Genomic DNA, 13,068 nt, shown 5'->3' on the forward strand with positions numbered 1-13,068 from the left:
CTGTTGCTCCCTCATCTATCAGGAAAAATAAAAAGGAAACAGGCATAACTGTCAATTCTATTTACACCACAGAGTGGGCTGACTTCCATAGAGATGAGCAGTTCAAATTATTTTGGAGAAATAAAGCTGCCCAATCATCTGAAATGAAATATACTCTCTAACGAGCAGCCGCTGAGGAGGACACCATCCATCACTGGGGTCTACAGGGGCTGCCTGCTGAGACAAGGAACACATACTCCAGAACCAGGTTTCTCTTCTAGAACTTCATAAAACTGAACATTCAACTCAAAAGAAGCTTAGAAATGGCAACGGAAAGCAGATTTCTTCTTAGTTTTCTATCCCCCCAGCAGTGTATGTACAAAGCATAAAAAAATATCAAAGCAGCGATGCAGTGTTTCAAACAAAATGCAGCAGCAGTTGGGCCGCCTTGCTTGCTTTTCAGACAGCTGTGTGGCCAGCTCATCTTCCCCATAAATCTCAAAATTCACATTAAACTGAGCCCTGCTCCCCTGTAGTCCTGATGACTCAGTCACTGTTCAGGGCCCAGACAATCACAAAGCAAGCATCAAGCAGGCGCCTTTACATGAAATGAAGGAATTTTAAACAACTGTACACACAGCAACAGCTGTTGCTTCTTGGAACTGAGTAAGAAGGAGAAAGGGAGAGTCTTTCTCTGAGCAGACAGAAGGACACCTTGTAATTTTTGCTCAAGGACTGGGGAGTGTAAAACGAACAGCTCCTCGTGTTCCCACATTCCATTGTCAAGATGTTATGCAGAGATCAGAAATAGACTGGAGGTGACATCACGTGGGCAGTGCAACTCGGGCAGAGACTGTCTAGCAGCGGTATTTCCCAGGGCGTGGTGAAGGTCGCTGAAATGCAACAAAGGACTCAAGGCCAGGAGGGGCAGCAGGCAGGCTGGCAGTCCGCCCCGCATTCTCCAAGTGGGATCTGAAGCCTAGTGAGGGGAACAGCAGTGAAGCAGAGCTTCACACCTAGCAGCGCAAACATCCCGGGAACCTTCCGATTCCCCGATAAAGAGCTAAGGTTTCAGATCACCAGCAGCCACACGTGGAACAAACTCCCCCTTAAGGAAAACGTGCGGAGGCGACAACAGCTGCGTGCATTGAGGTCCTGCTGTTTACCCAGGACTTTTCATACACACTCACTTATACGTACGTATGTAAATGCATTTTGTGGATCAATCCTCACAACAACCCAACGAAATAGATACTATTATCTCTGTTTCTTAGAAGAGTAAGTTAAACACAGAAGGGGTAAGTGACTTTCCCGAAATCACGCAACCAGGACTGGGACGCAGGCAATCTGAGCTTGCTCTGCCGCTTCCCTTCATGCGGAAGGCGATAATGAAATCAAGGATCTGGTGCAGAAGTCAGGGAGCTATGCTGTCTGTGAGAGCACCTGGGGCAGGAGCTGGCTGCGCAGATCTTCTAAAGGTGACATTCTGAGTGTAACTGCAACAGCCTCCATCACGAAGAAGACACTAAGACAGTGGGGCTGCCCAGCAGGCCCTCTGGTGAGGCCGGGCTTGGAAACAGCGAGGCGGCACATCAGGGAGGGACCACCACGCTCTCTCTCTAGCCAGGCTACTCTGTCCAGCCCTCCACAGCACCTGCTAGGGGAGGGGAGATGCTAATGTGACTCACCGAGGTCCGTGACATTGTTTGGACGTGGTCCCAGCGTTGCCAGGTGGTACCCATCGTGCGTGCGGCTTCCTCTGCACACACAGCTGGGCGGGTCAGTACAGCCAATGTGCCGATGGATCCCCTGCCCAGGCCCGTGGCACGCGGGGCCTGCTCAGTCCTAAGATTTAGGTTCAGAGGCAGTGGGAGCCCTTTACTATAACTCTCAGACATTGGCACAGCTATCAATAAAGATGTCTTCTGATTTCCTTCTGCTATTGTTCCTGTGCATAGAGAGCCTTCCAAGCCTGGGGGAGAGGGATCATGGGTAAGAGATGACCAAGATCTCAGCCCTACGAGGTAACAGTATCTCATGCCATTAAAATTATCTCATGCCATTAAAATTATGCCCTGTTTCTAGGAAATATCGAGAACAGATTCAAGGGCAGTGTCAGGAAGTCTGAAGCCAAGAATGTACTGAGATTCTCAGAATGTATTGAGGACAGCAACAAATAAACAATAGTAATAAAAGAAAGACTTGTAAAAGGCATATTCAGTGCAAGAATAAAGACTAGGAAGGGACAGGCCTGTGCTTGCCATGGATATTACATCGATAGAAGATGAAAGGAAAGCAGAAAGAGTCCTTCCTTACAGCATCCTCAACTCTCCAACCATAAACACCTCCCTCCTGAAAAGTAGTTCCCTAAAGATGTAAACCAAGCACTGGTTCACAGTGTGGTTTAAAAATATGTCCACAAATTATGTGGCCTCTCTCTTCAAGAGATGGAGCTTAATTCCCTCTCCTTGAGCGTGGGCTGTATTTAGTGACCTGCTTCTAAGGAACAGAATGTGGTAAAATAACAGCGATTCACTTCTCATAGATAGATACCCAGGAGCGGAAGTGCTGGACCATACATTACATTTTGTTTAACATTTTAAGAAACTACCAAACTACGTTCCAAAGCGGCTGCCCCATTTTACCCTCCCGCCAACAATCCATCAGGAATCCAATTCTTCCATATCCTTGTCAACTTGTGACCATCCACTGTTTGGATTATAGCCATCTTAGTGGGAGCGAAGTCATTCAGATTTAAATTTTGTTCACTGTTTTAAACTTTAAGCAAAATCAAAGTTCCAGTGGATCACAGCAAATGACAGAATTCAATTCACTCAAGGTCTCATTCTTTTTCTTTTTCTTTTTTACAAACACTCATTGTTTATTTCAAATCTACAGTCCAATCTACAGGGTTGGAAATAGGAACTGAATTTTGCCCACAGCAAGGAGAACAATTCCAAACTGGTACCTGCTCTTGCTTATTTTCTTACTATTGAAACAGCGTTGCCGAGTCTGCCTGTGTCAGGGGCTGAGAGTTTTCGAGTTCACCTCCTTGTAGAATAAAAGGCTTAGCAAAGGATATATCATCAAATACGCTCATCGGAAGCTTACATATGTTTTACCAAAACTCGGCAGTAACTGCAGCGATTGATTAGAATGTGGAGCAATAAAATATCTCACTGAAATTATTTAAAATTGCCGGCCCATGACGCTAATAAAGGGCAGATCAAATTTTGGTCGGTTTTCTTCAGGTTTTAAATGCACAGGTGATGCAATCATGAACCCCCTTCTCCTTGGGCTCCAGGCAGGCGAACCCGCCGCCCAACTCTCCGTACCCCCGCTGCAGGGGACTGTTCCCCATCGCTCTTTTTCTCACTGACTGACTGGTACATTTTTTAAGCCAAGAGTGAGTTGTAACTGTGTAAGTTATGGCCTTTATAAATTGCCAAGGGACATGGCCACTGACCACGTGCTTGTTAAGAAGCAGTGAAGAGGGTGAGATGGACAGCGTATTTCTGCTCCCTGGACTCTCATCTGAAACCCCCTTGGGCTGTGACTCGTGCTTTCTCGTGCTCGCTGTGCCTCTTCTAGGTGCCACCCTATGAGTGAGTAAGAGAACCGTGCTAACTGAACACATCTGCCCTGGGACCTCACAGTCAGTAGATTTAATTAAGAAGAACAGGAGAGCAGAAAGTCAAATGCATCCCCTCCCAGCTGGAGACACTGAGCAATACTCGGGGGGGGGGGGGGGCTCTGTGCTGGGGAGCCCCTCAAACGTAGGCATGCATGGGGGAACCCTTGAGAGGCACACCCAGCTGGCCCAGCAGAGAAGTACAGACACCTTAAAACAGCAAAAAGTCTCCCAGCTCAAAGTGACTGGAAGCTGGTTCTGTAAAACCAAGAAGAATGTTCTGCCCATAGGGGCAGTTGAACCGTCTTGGGAACACAAGAATGGACACTAAGAATGCCCATCGGGTAGGCCTGCCTGGGAAAGAGAGAATCTGGGCCCGCGGGCTCCCAGTTTCCTTCTCCTGTCAGTGCCTCCCTCTGAGGAGACACAGGCCACCAGCATCCCATTCCTCTGTCTCACCAACTTCTGTTCTGTGCTCACTGAGCAGCAACATTCTGAATGTGATTTCACTCCCATGCAGGGCGCCCATGGGGAGATAATGCACCCTGTGTTGGAAGCTGTTCTTGGTCCTTAGAGCAGAGCAGCAGATCTAAATGTGCATGGAGGGATTGGGGAGAAGAAGGAAGCGTGAAAAAGCCTTAGAAAGGGCTTCCAAGTCACAGAGAGCATCACTGCACCCCACTCCACTCCACCAGGTGCCTCCCTGGGCGTCTGAGTGGCGGAGACGTCAGGCAACGCCCTAGCAGAGCACAGGGAGTTTTAAAGAATCATAATTTCCAACCCTATTGGACATTTGCATGATTGTACATCCTCAAAAATAAGAGCCCACAGTTTGTGAGGCCTCAGGAGTAGACGTCTGAGGGCCGCTGAGGACTCACAAACTGTCAGTGCCTTTATAACCGCAGCCTCAAAACCCAGCTGTCTTCAAAGAGCTGACGCTCAAAGCATCCTGATGCAAATTTAAACTGTGGCAGCCATTCTTCTTAGTGGTATTTTAATGTCTCTGAAATTCGGATCAAGGAGGGGGTCATGCAAAGTGGCAAAATTCACCGGGGAGTCTTTTGTTGTCTTTGTTTAATGTGGCCATGCTCCCAGAAATACTTTCCCATAATTGCCCCGTCTCTACAGGAACAGAACAGTTCTTAGCAGCATGTCAAATGCAGTTTCTGAGAAACCTGAAACTTCCCAAAGCCTGGTGGGTTTTTTTATTTGGTTTTTTTTTTTTTTTTTTAGGACAAACTAGGAAAGTTTTTTCTCAAATATTCAGACTTGACCCTCCACCCTTCCATATTAATGGGAGCACCAAAGTAATTCCATGAATTGTTTTCTGTTTCTAACAGTCAAAAAGGGTTCATCCCAGGATACTGAGACTAGAGACAGGCAGGGTGGGAGCATGATACGCGTTTGAGATGAGAGCATTTGCAGAGGAAAACTCAGATAAAGGAGTGACCCCTCAGCCAGTGTGGGCTGGATCCATCCTATCCTTTTAGCTTTGAGAACCTGAGTCTCCCTTCAAAGAGCTCTACCAAGAGTCATTAAAAGGTATATTTACTTTAAAGGTTAGTTAATGTAACAATGGGTTTAAACTAACCATGCGATCTATCAGTAAGGACAGAGAGTGAGTCTTCGAAAATCATAAGACAAAACTCAAGGAAACCAGGCAGACAGATGACAGCCTGGGCAGAAGGAATTACCCAACAGGGAGGAGAAAGTCAGGGGCGGAGGGGTAACAGTGCAGCAGGACGGCATCTGACGGAGCCTGGAGAAGTCAGTAACAGCCACTGCGGACGCTCTTTATTCCCCCAGTGACTAGCTGGCCTTGGAGATTTGGTCTCACAGTTTTATTGGCATTCCCAGGGTCACGAGTTATCATTGCAAAGCTTTTTACAGGCACCATCCCTGCTTCTCTTCCTAACGTGCTATAACTCCAGGGGTTAAGATAAATGTAGTTCTTCAGACGTTCCCGTGTATAGATTTCTGGTTTTCCTTTTATTAAAATATTTAATAATACAAAGCTGGTGCGACAGTCAGCAGGTTCATTAAACTGTCAAGCATGGCAGAATGGCTGTGCGAGGTTCTCTCTCTTCCTGTGGCTTGAACACAACCTGACAAATGGAACGATGAGGAAACGTGGAGCTCCCGTGTTTATTTAACAGGCTGGAAAGATGAAAAAGAACTCTCCCCAGTGTGCCGAGTGGAACACAACTGCTGGCAGAATAGGAGTTATGGGAACAATAAGGGAGAAAATTCAGGTTGCTTAAAAAGTGACTGGAAGCTTGCCTACTAGTAGGCTGGCATTCTTTTACTTTTTATTATTCCAGGAAGACAACATAAATAGGGATCACACTGGCTTTTTAAATAGTTCAGTTCCTTCCTCTCCTTCTTTCTTTCTTTTCTTCCTTCCTTCCTCCCTTTCTTTCTAAGACACACTAAGTAGCCTGTGTTAACAACCCAGCGTTACAAACAAATATACACATTCACAAACACAGACACACGACATCCTTTAATCATTGTTTATTAGTGTTATTTACAGAAATACAGTACATCTCTGTAGCTAGATGTTTCACTCCATAATACGTCATAGAAATCCTAACTATTTTGCTATACTTCATCCTTTTTAATGGCTGCATGATATTTTATGAAATTTTTAAAAATTTTATTTTGAAGGTTAATTCAACCATTCTTCCATGGGGATTCACTTGTTTCAGAATTTTAGCTGTATGAATAATGCTGTAATAATAATAAACTTATATTCTTATAAAATTACATTATTATATATTTTTATTTCTTTGGAATAGTTTTGACTGGTGGATCGAAGTGTATGTGAATATTTATTTTCAGAAGGTATTGCTATATTGCAATTAACATTTCACCGCAAAGTATGACCGTACCTTTTCCTCTACTTCCTCTCCTCTGAAGAGAGTGGTTTTGTTCTATTATGTTTTTGTTAACTACACGGTTATAAAAGGATATTCCATTGTTTCTTTAATTTGCATTTCCTTAATTACTGGTAATTTTGAGTATCCATATGTTTATGGCCATTATATCCTCTTTTGGATAAGTTGTCCATTCACATCTATTTTCTATTTTTGTTGCCCATTAGTAAGAATGCTTAGTAGTTTAAAGATATTAACTTTGCTTTAATTATCTGTAATGCAAATCTGTTTTTAACTCTAATTTCTCATTGACCGTGTTTAAATTTTCTAGAGCTTTTGGTTTCTTACCTTGGTTAAGAACAGTCGCCATAAACCCCAAATTTTACATATTGGCTCCTAGATTTTCTTCTGCAATTTAAGTAATTCATTCATCCATCTATTCATTGATTTATTTTTATATTTAATTCTTTGCTTTGAAGTCTTCAGTTATCTGGAATTGATTTCTATACATGCGGAGGAAAGTGTACATTTCTATTTTCTTCCAGATGGGTAGTCAGTTGAGCCAGCATCTTCCTTCTCACACTGAATCGAAATATCAGCTTCATGATAGGTTAAAATAGCGTGTATTTTGCAATCTATATTGAGATTTTCCATTCAATTCCTCTACTATGGTTATTTATTTCAAAAACCAATGCCTTATATTTGATTACAGTGGCTTTATAGTAAGTTTTAATGTCTGCACTCACTAGTCTTTTTTTAATGCATTTTATTCTTGAGCTCTTTATTTTTCCAAATAAGTTTTAAGGTCATTGTATTTTATTTTTAAATGTTATGATTCTAATTGGAATTGCAGTATGTATCATAATTAATGTTTTATATCAATGTTACCTATACATGTATGTAGTGAATTTGAGAAACTCTAACATTTTAATTATTTTCAGTCTATACAAGTAAGAACTTGGTCTGATTTTCCATTTGTTTGGGTCTTGTTTTTAGGACTTTACAGTTGTCTTCTTTGCATTTTATTGCAACCACAGATCAATTTTTCCCATTTTCATGTTGAGGTGATGTCTGCTGATTATTCTACATATGTTTTTAACTCTCAGTCTTACCAATTCAAGTATTTTTTCCTTGTGTCTCTTGGGTTTTCCAGGAGTATAATAATAATATCAAGAAAAAGAGTTCTACCCTTTCTTTCCCAGTGTTTATACAAATTATTTTACTGTCTTTCCTCACTGCATTTGCTAGAACCTCTAAGACAATGTCGAATAGTAATGGCAAGAGCCAGGCTTACCTGGTTCCTGATCATTTCAGTGGTTTGCTATTCAGAATAACATTTGCCAGTGCTTTGTAGTCTTAATCATACTTACAAAGGCTCCTCCAGTATATATTTTCCTAAAGTTGTTATTAAGGATAGCTGCTGAATGTTTATCAAGGTGGCATTTCAACATCTGTTGACACGTTCATTTACTTTTCTGCTTTAATACGTTGATGGAATAAACCATATTGCTTGATTTCCTGATACCTGTGCAACCGTGCATTCTTGCAGTCAACTCTGCTTGGCCACAGTTGATTAGTCTGTTAATACATTGCTAGATTATTGTAGCTAATATCACATTTTGAATTGTTTCCATCTAGGGTACTATTGATCTTATTGCAGTACTGTTTTTTATCAGGTTATAGTAATAAGACTGGCCTCATAAATACAGTGAGAACTTGTCTGTCTTCTTCTGTAGTCTTAAGTAATTTAAATTAAGTCAGAATTGCTCGCCCTTTAAGGTTAAAGAGTAGTCAGCTATGCAGTTATCAAATCCTGTTAACTTTTTCAATAATACATTTTTAATCTCTTTTCTAATCTTTCCTATGGTGCTTGGACTATTCAAAATTTCTATTTCTTAATTCAATTTTAAAAATTTATATTTTCCTGGGAAATCATCAATGTTTTCTAGATTTCCAAGTTACCTGTTTGAGATTAAGATTTTCTGTATGCTCAATAACAAGACCAATTATTTTTGTAAATATTATATGGACATTAAAAAACTACATGTTCTTTAGAAGTCATAAATAAATAAATAGAAATTTATTGAATCCATCTTGTAGTAGACGCTAGCCATAGGCTTAGGGTAAACATGCTAACTTTCCATCTCTCTCCCTCTGCCTATCTTCAAACTTTTCTATAAAGGTGTTTGCCACACCTGTCCCCAGTGGCTGGGTAATTCGTATTTTATGCTTAGGTCTCAGTTTTATGTCACTTCCCCCCAGGAAGTTCTCCTTCACACCCTAGACTCAGTTGGGGAACAGAGTCACAATACAAAGAATGTTTTCTTCTTGGCACTTGTCTTATTTGTCATTCTATTGTTATTTGCACAAGTAATCAAGTAATATCTTTCCTACTCTCTAGTCGCCTCCATGAAGGTGGAATAATGTTTGCTTTATCTCATCGTCAAAACAGAGTTGGACGTGGTACAGTGCCTGGCACAGAGTAGGCATGCAATCACTATTTCTTCTACGAATGAGCGACTGAGTGAATGAATGAATGGTCTTTTAACCAGAGGAGATATCAGTTCAGGAACCATCGGGGCAGTTTTCCACCACGGGATTGGAAACCCAGGCTGCCACAGCAGGGAACCCTGAAGCAGACATGCAAGAAGGAAGCAGAGTCTCACAGAGATGGAGGAAAAGAAAATTTCCTGGCTCACAAGAACATCTCAGTCCCTGTTTAAAGTTTGTACCAGAGGCCCTACTGCATCCCATTCCTTAGGTTCTGAGACGTCCTGTAGCCTTGAATTCCACTTTTTTTGCTGAAGCTAAAAACAAAAGCATATTTCCTTAGCTTTCACCTAATGTCCATTTTCTGCCCCAGGATCCCATCCAGGCCCCTGCGGTACATTTCGTTCTCATGTCCCTCAGGCTTCTCCTGGCTGTGAGTGTTTCTCAGACTTTCCTTATTTTTCATGACCTCATTTTTTTTTTAGTGGTCTATCTTATTTCTTCTAATTTTATGTTTACTTTGTGTTCACTTTGGTTTCTTTTCTTGTCTCCTATTTTTCCTTTTTCTTTCTTTTTTTTTTTTTTTTTTTTTTTTTGCTGGTTTTCATAGGTTTCTTTTCACTGTTTTTTCCTTTTGTTAGTCTGTTGTTCTGTAACTTTCTCTCCTGTAAGTGTTTGCCTCCTGTCTCTAGGCAAAACACATAACAACACACATATTTCTGTGATACCTTTAAAATGTGAGATATAATTTGTTTCCTTCACCAAGACAATCTACACCAATAAGGTCAGTCTTTTAGAATATTTTCTCTCCTCTTCTCAATTCTGCCCTTATCCAGACCAAGGGAAAATCTTTGAAATGCTTTACTTCATTACTTTTCTCCTCTTCACCCCTAACTTCTAAATTTCTCTGAGATAGTTTAGTACTTTTAGTTCCAGATTATTATTAGGATCACCCTTACATAGCTCCTTTCTATTTTAAGAATTCGTCTTTGGGGTAGCTGGCATGCATCGCTGGTCTGCTACCGTCCATTTGGCTTTGACTGTATACGCACTGCCGGCCCTTCCTTCCCCTCCTCCTCACGCTCTCCTGTCTCTGGCGGCGGCGCTGCTGGCGGGCGGCGGGATGGCGGCGTATTGGTGATGGTTGCTTGTTCACAGAGTCCTCCTCCTCGTAGTTTCCTCTGGATCCAACGTGCACGAGTGATGCGCAGAGATGACAGCGCCTCCTGCTCTCCCCGCTTTTCAAGGAGGAATGACGTCTCGAGTGGCTAAGGGATCTCGGGCTGCAGACCTTCTCCCTCAGTGCTCAGACCGTCATCATCTATCTAAGACGCTGCATATAAAACGTTTGCATGGCAGTCTGAGTCTCTAAGTAGCTGGTTATTTCTGTCTAGAAGTTAGTAATGGTTTCTCTTCATACTTGGAGTTTGAGAATTTTCCAGACTAGCTTCGGTGACTTTTTTCCCTCATCCCTTCTGCTTGGAACTTGGGGAACAGTTTCAATTTGCACATTCAGGTCTTCTTAATCTCGGGGTCATCGCCTTCTTTTACTAGTTGAATTACACTGCCTTGTCTTCCTCTGTCCCTTTTCTGCTCTCTGGATCTTCTTTTATTCACATGTGAGTTCTTCCAGATATATCCTCCAAAAGTTTTTTTATCCCCTCATGATTGTTTTCTCCTTACATTTTTGCTCTATGTTTTAAAATATTACTTCCAGTTGAGTTTCTAGGCCACTAATCCAAGTCCCAACATTGAGTTCTGAACCCTTTCAACTCATTCACCAGCATTTTCAGTTCACACATCATGCAGAAAGCCTTTAAAAAATATAACTCTTATATGTTGCTATATTTTGGTTCAAGTTTTAATCCTTTCATGTAAGGGCCTGTCCTCTGTGTCCCCTGATTCGGGGGGCTCTTCCTCTGGGGCCCTCCCCTCCTTCCACAACACTGGCTCTCAGGACAGGCTGTTGCAGTTCTCCCAGTGACACCAGGGAACAGTGGTTCTCAGAGTGTGGGCTGCACAGCTCTGGAGGTCCCTGGGACTCTTTCGGGGGAGCTAAAGATCAAAACACTTTCATAACAATCTTAGCATGCTATGTGTCTCTTTCCCTGTGTTGACATCCACTCTGACAAGACAAAAGCAACGGTAGGTAAAACTGCTGCTTCCTTAGCGTGACTCAAAGCAGTGTCACCAAAATGTATCCGCTGTCATTGTCCCCTTCACCAGCACATATGAGAAAATGAAGGGGAGAAGCCATGGGTAGTTTGTAAAGGTCTCACTGCAATAAAAAGCAGAGCTGGGCTCACATCCAGATCTCCAGCCCAAGGTCACAGACACCTGGCTCTTCCGTAATGCCCCCCTTCCTGAGTAAACTAGCTCTAATTCCAGAGAGGAGAAAAAGGGGATGAAAATAAAAATAAACATCCAATATACCAGTACTTTTTATAAGCGGAGTGACTAAGAGAAAAAACCCATCCATTCTCCTTGGGTTTTCTTCTTCTTTAACGTCATTCAACACCTAATGTGCTGCTTTGGCAACCAGAAGAAAAGCAGAGAATCTCCTACGCCCAGCCTTGCCCTCCAGACGCCAGAAGGTTCACTCGATCCGCTCTCACTAGCAACTCACTCTCAGCCCAACCCTGAGCCAACTGTTCCCTCTGCTTTGGGCTGGATAAAAAGGAAGCTTGGACTCTTGGAAGAAAACCTTATCCCCCTTGCTTTTCTATAATATCATTTCTTTCCTCTGGGAGCAGGGCTGGATACATGAGGGACCCAGTGCATATGGTAACAAAAGCCCCTTGTTTAAAAATCATGAAAAAATGCTATTAAAGGTACTAAATCATAAAGACTTTTCCTTTAGAAATATTTTGTTACTTTCAAAAGAGTAATAAGGGTAATAGTGATACATGAGAAACAACATGAACTTAGAAATTTGCAAAGTAATATTTTGGTGTAATAATCTTACATAACGTAATAAATGCTCATACTTATTAATGTGGTATCCTGATTGAGCATCAGATATTTTTTTCTGGCTCACTTTTCTTCAAAACTTTTTTATTAGATGATCAATTTCTATACTTTTAGCAACTTTATTTTTAGTAGATATACTTGAAAGCAACATTGGTTCCTCTTGCAAATGCAAGATTACAAACACTTTTTGATAATTTTCAACTTTGAAAAGGAGCTTTCTGCATATGCAACTGTTATTGGAGCTATTAAGAGTAATTTAGAGGCTATGATAGCATTGTGGGGATTATTTAGGGATATTCTATTGGGATAAATTTCTGATAAATTATATCAAAATATCTTTTATTACATTAGAACTGATGATTGTTGAGGAATAATTTTTCTAAAAGATTTTACTCTCTGTACAAATGCATTTCACATAAGTGTGAGGTTCACTTTACATTAATGGATTTACATAAGGCCATTTTAGTTATTTCCTCTGACATTTCCCTCAACATATGGAGTTGCCCATTGCCACTTCTGCTCCTGGTGCCACCAACTAAGTGGCCCCAGGTCCTGTCCTGGCCACCCCATCAGGAACTCTGAACTGCCCGAGTCACGCACAAGGGTCCTGGGCCAGTGGCGAGGAGCCTGCACTGCCCACTGGGCGCCAACTACCACATGCGTGCGCTGCTTACTGGCGCATCTTGCTGCCCTTGTGGGCATCACACTGTGCCATCAGCATCATCACAAACCACAAGTTCAAAGGTAAAATTATATTAAGAATTTCAAGACAGAGAAGAACATTAAACCAAGCACAGGGCCCTTCTCAACACAGACCTTGCCTGGGAGTCCCGACACATAGCAATGATGATTTCTGGTTTTCCACCCACTAGTGGTTTGGACTGGAGTATTTAATGCACTTTTTATTGCCAATCTAGTAAGTAATTTGTCTTATAAACCTGCCATTTACAGTCCCTCCTTCCAGAGGCTTTCTGCAGCTCTCTAAGCCGGCAATTGTCTCTCTTCTTGTAAATCAGTTGGCACCTTTTCTAGGAAACCAATGTAAACTGAACTCTAAAAAGTTACTAATGACTTAAATTAGTTACTGGCTCTTTCTGAGCCCCTAATTTTCCCAGGACTGAT

Source organism: Camelus dromedarius, chromosome 13 (genome assembly GCF_036321535.1).
Source record: "Camelus dromedarius isolate mCamDro1 chromosome 13, mCamDro1.pat, whole genome shotgun sequence".
NCBI lineage: Eukaryota > Metazoa > Chordata > Mammalia > Artiodactyla > Camelidae > Camelus > Camelus dromedarius.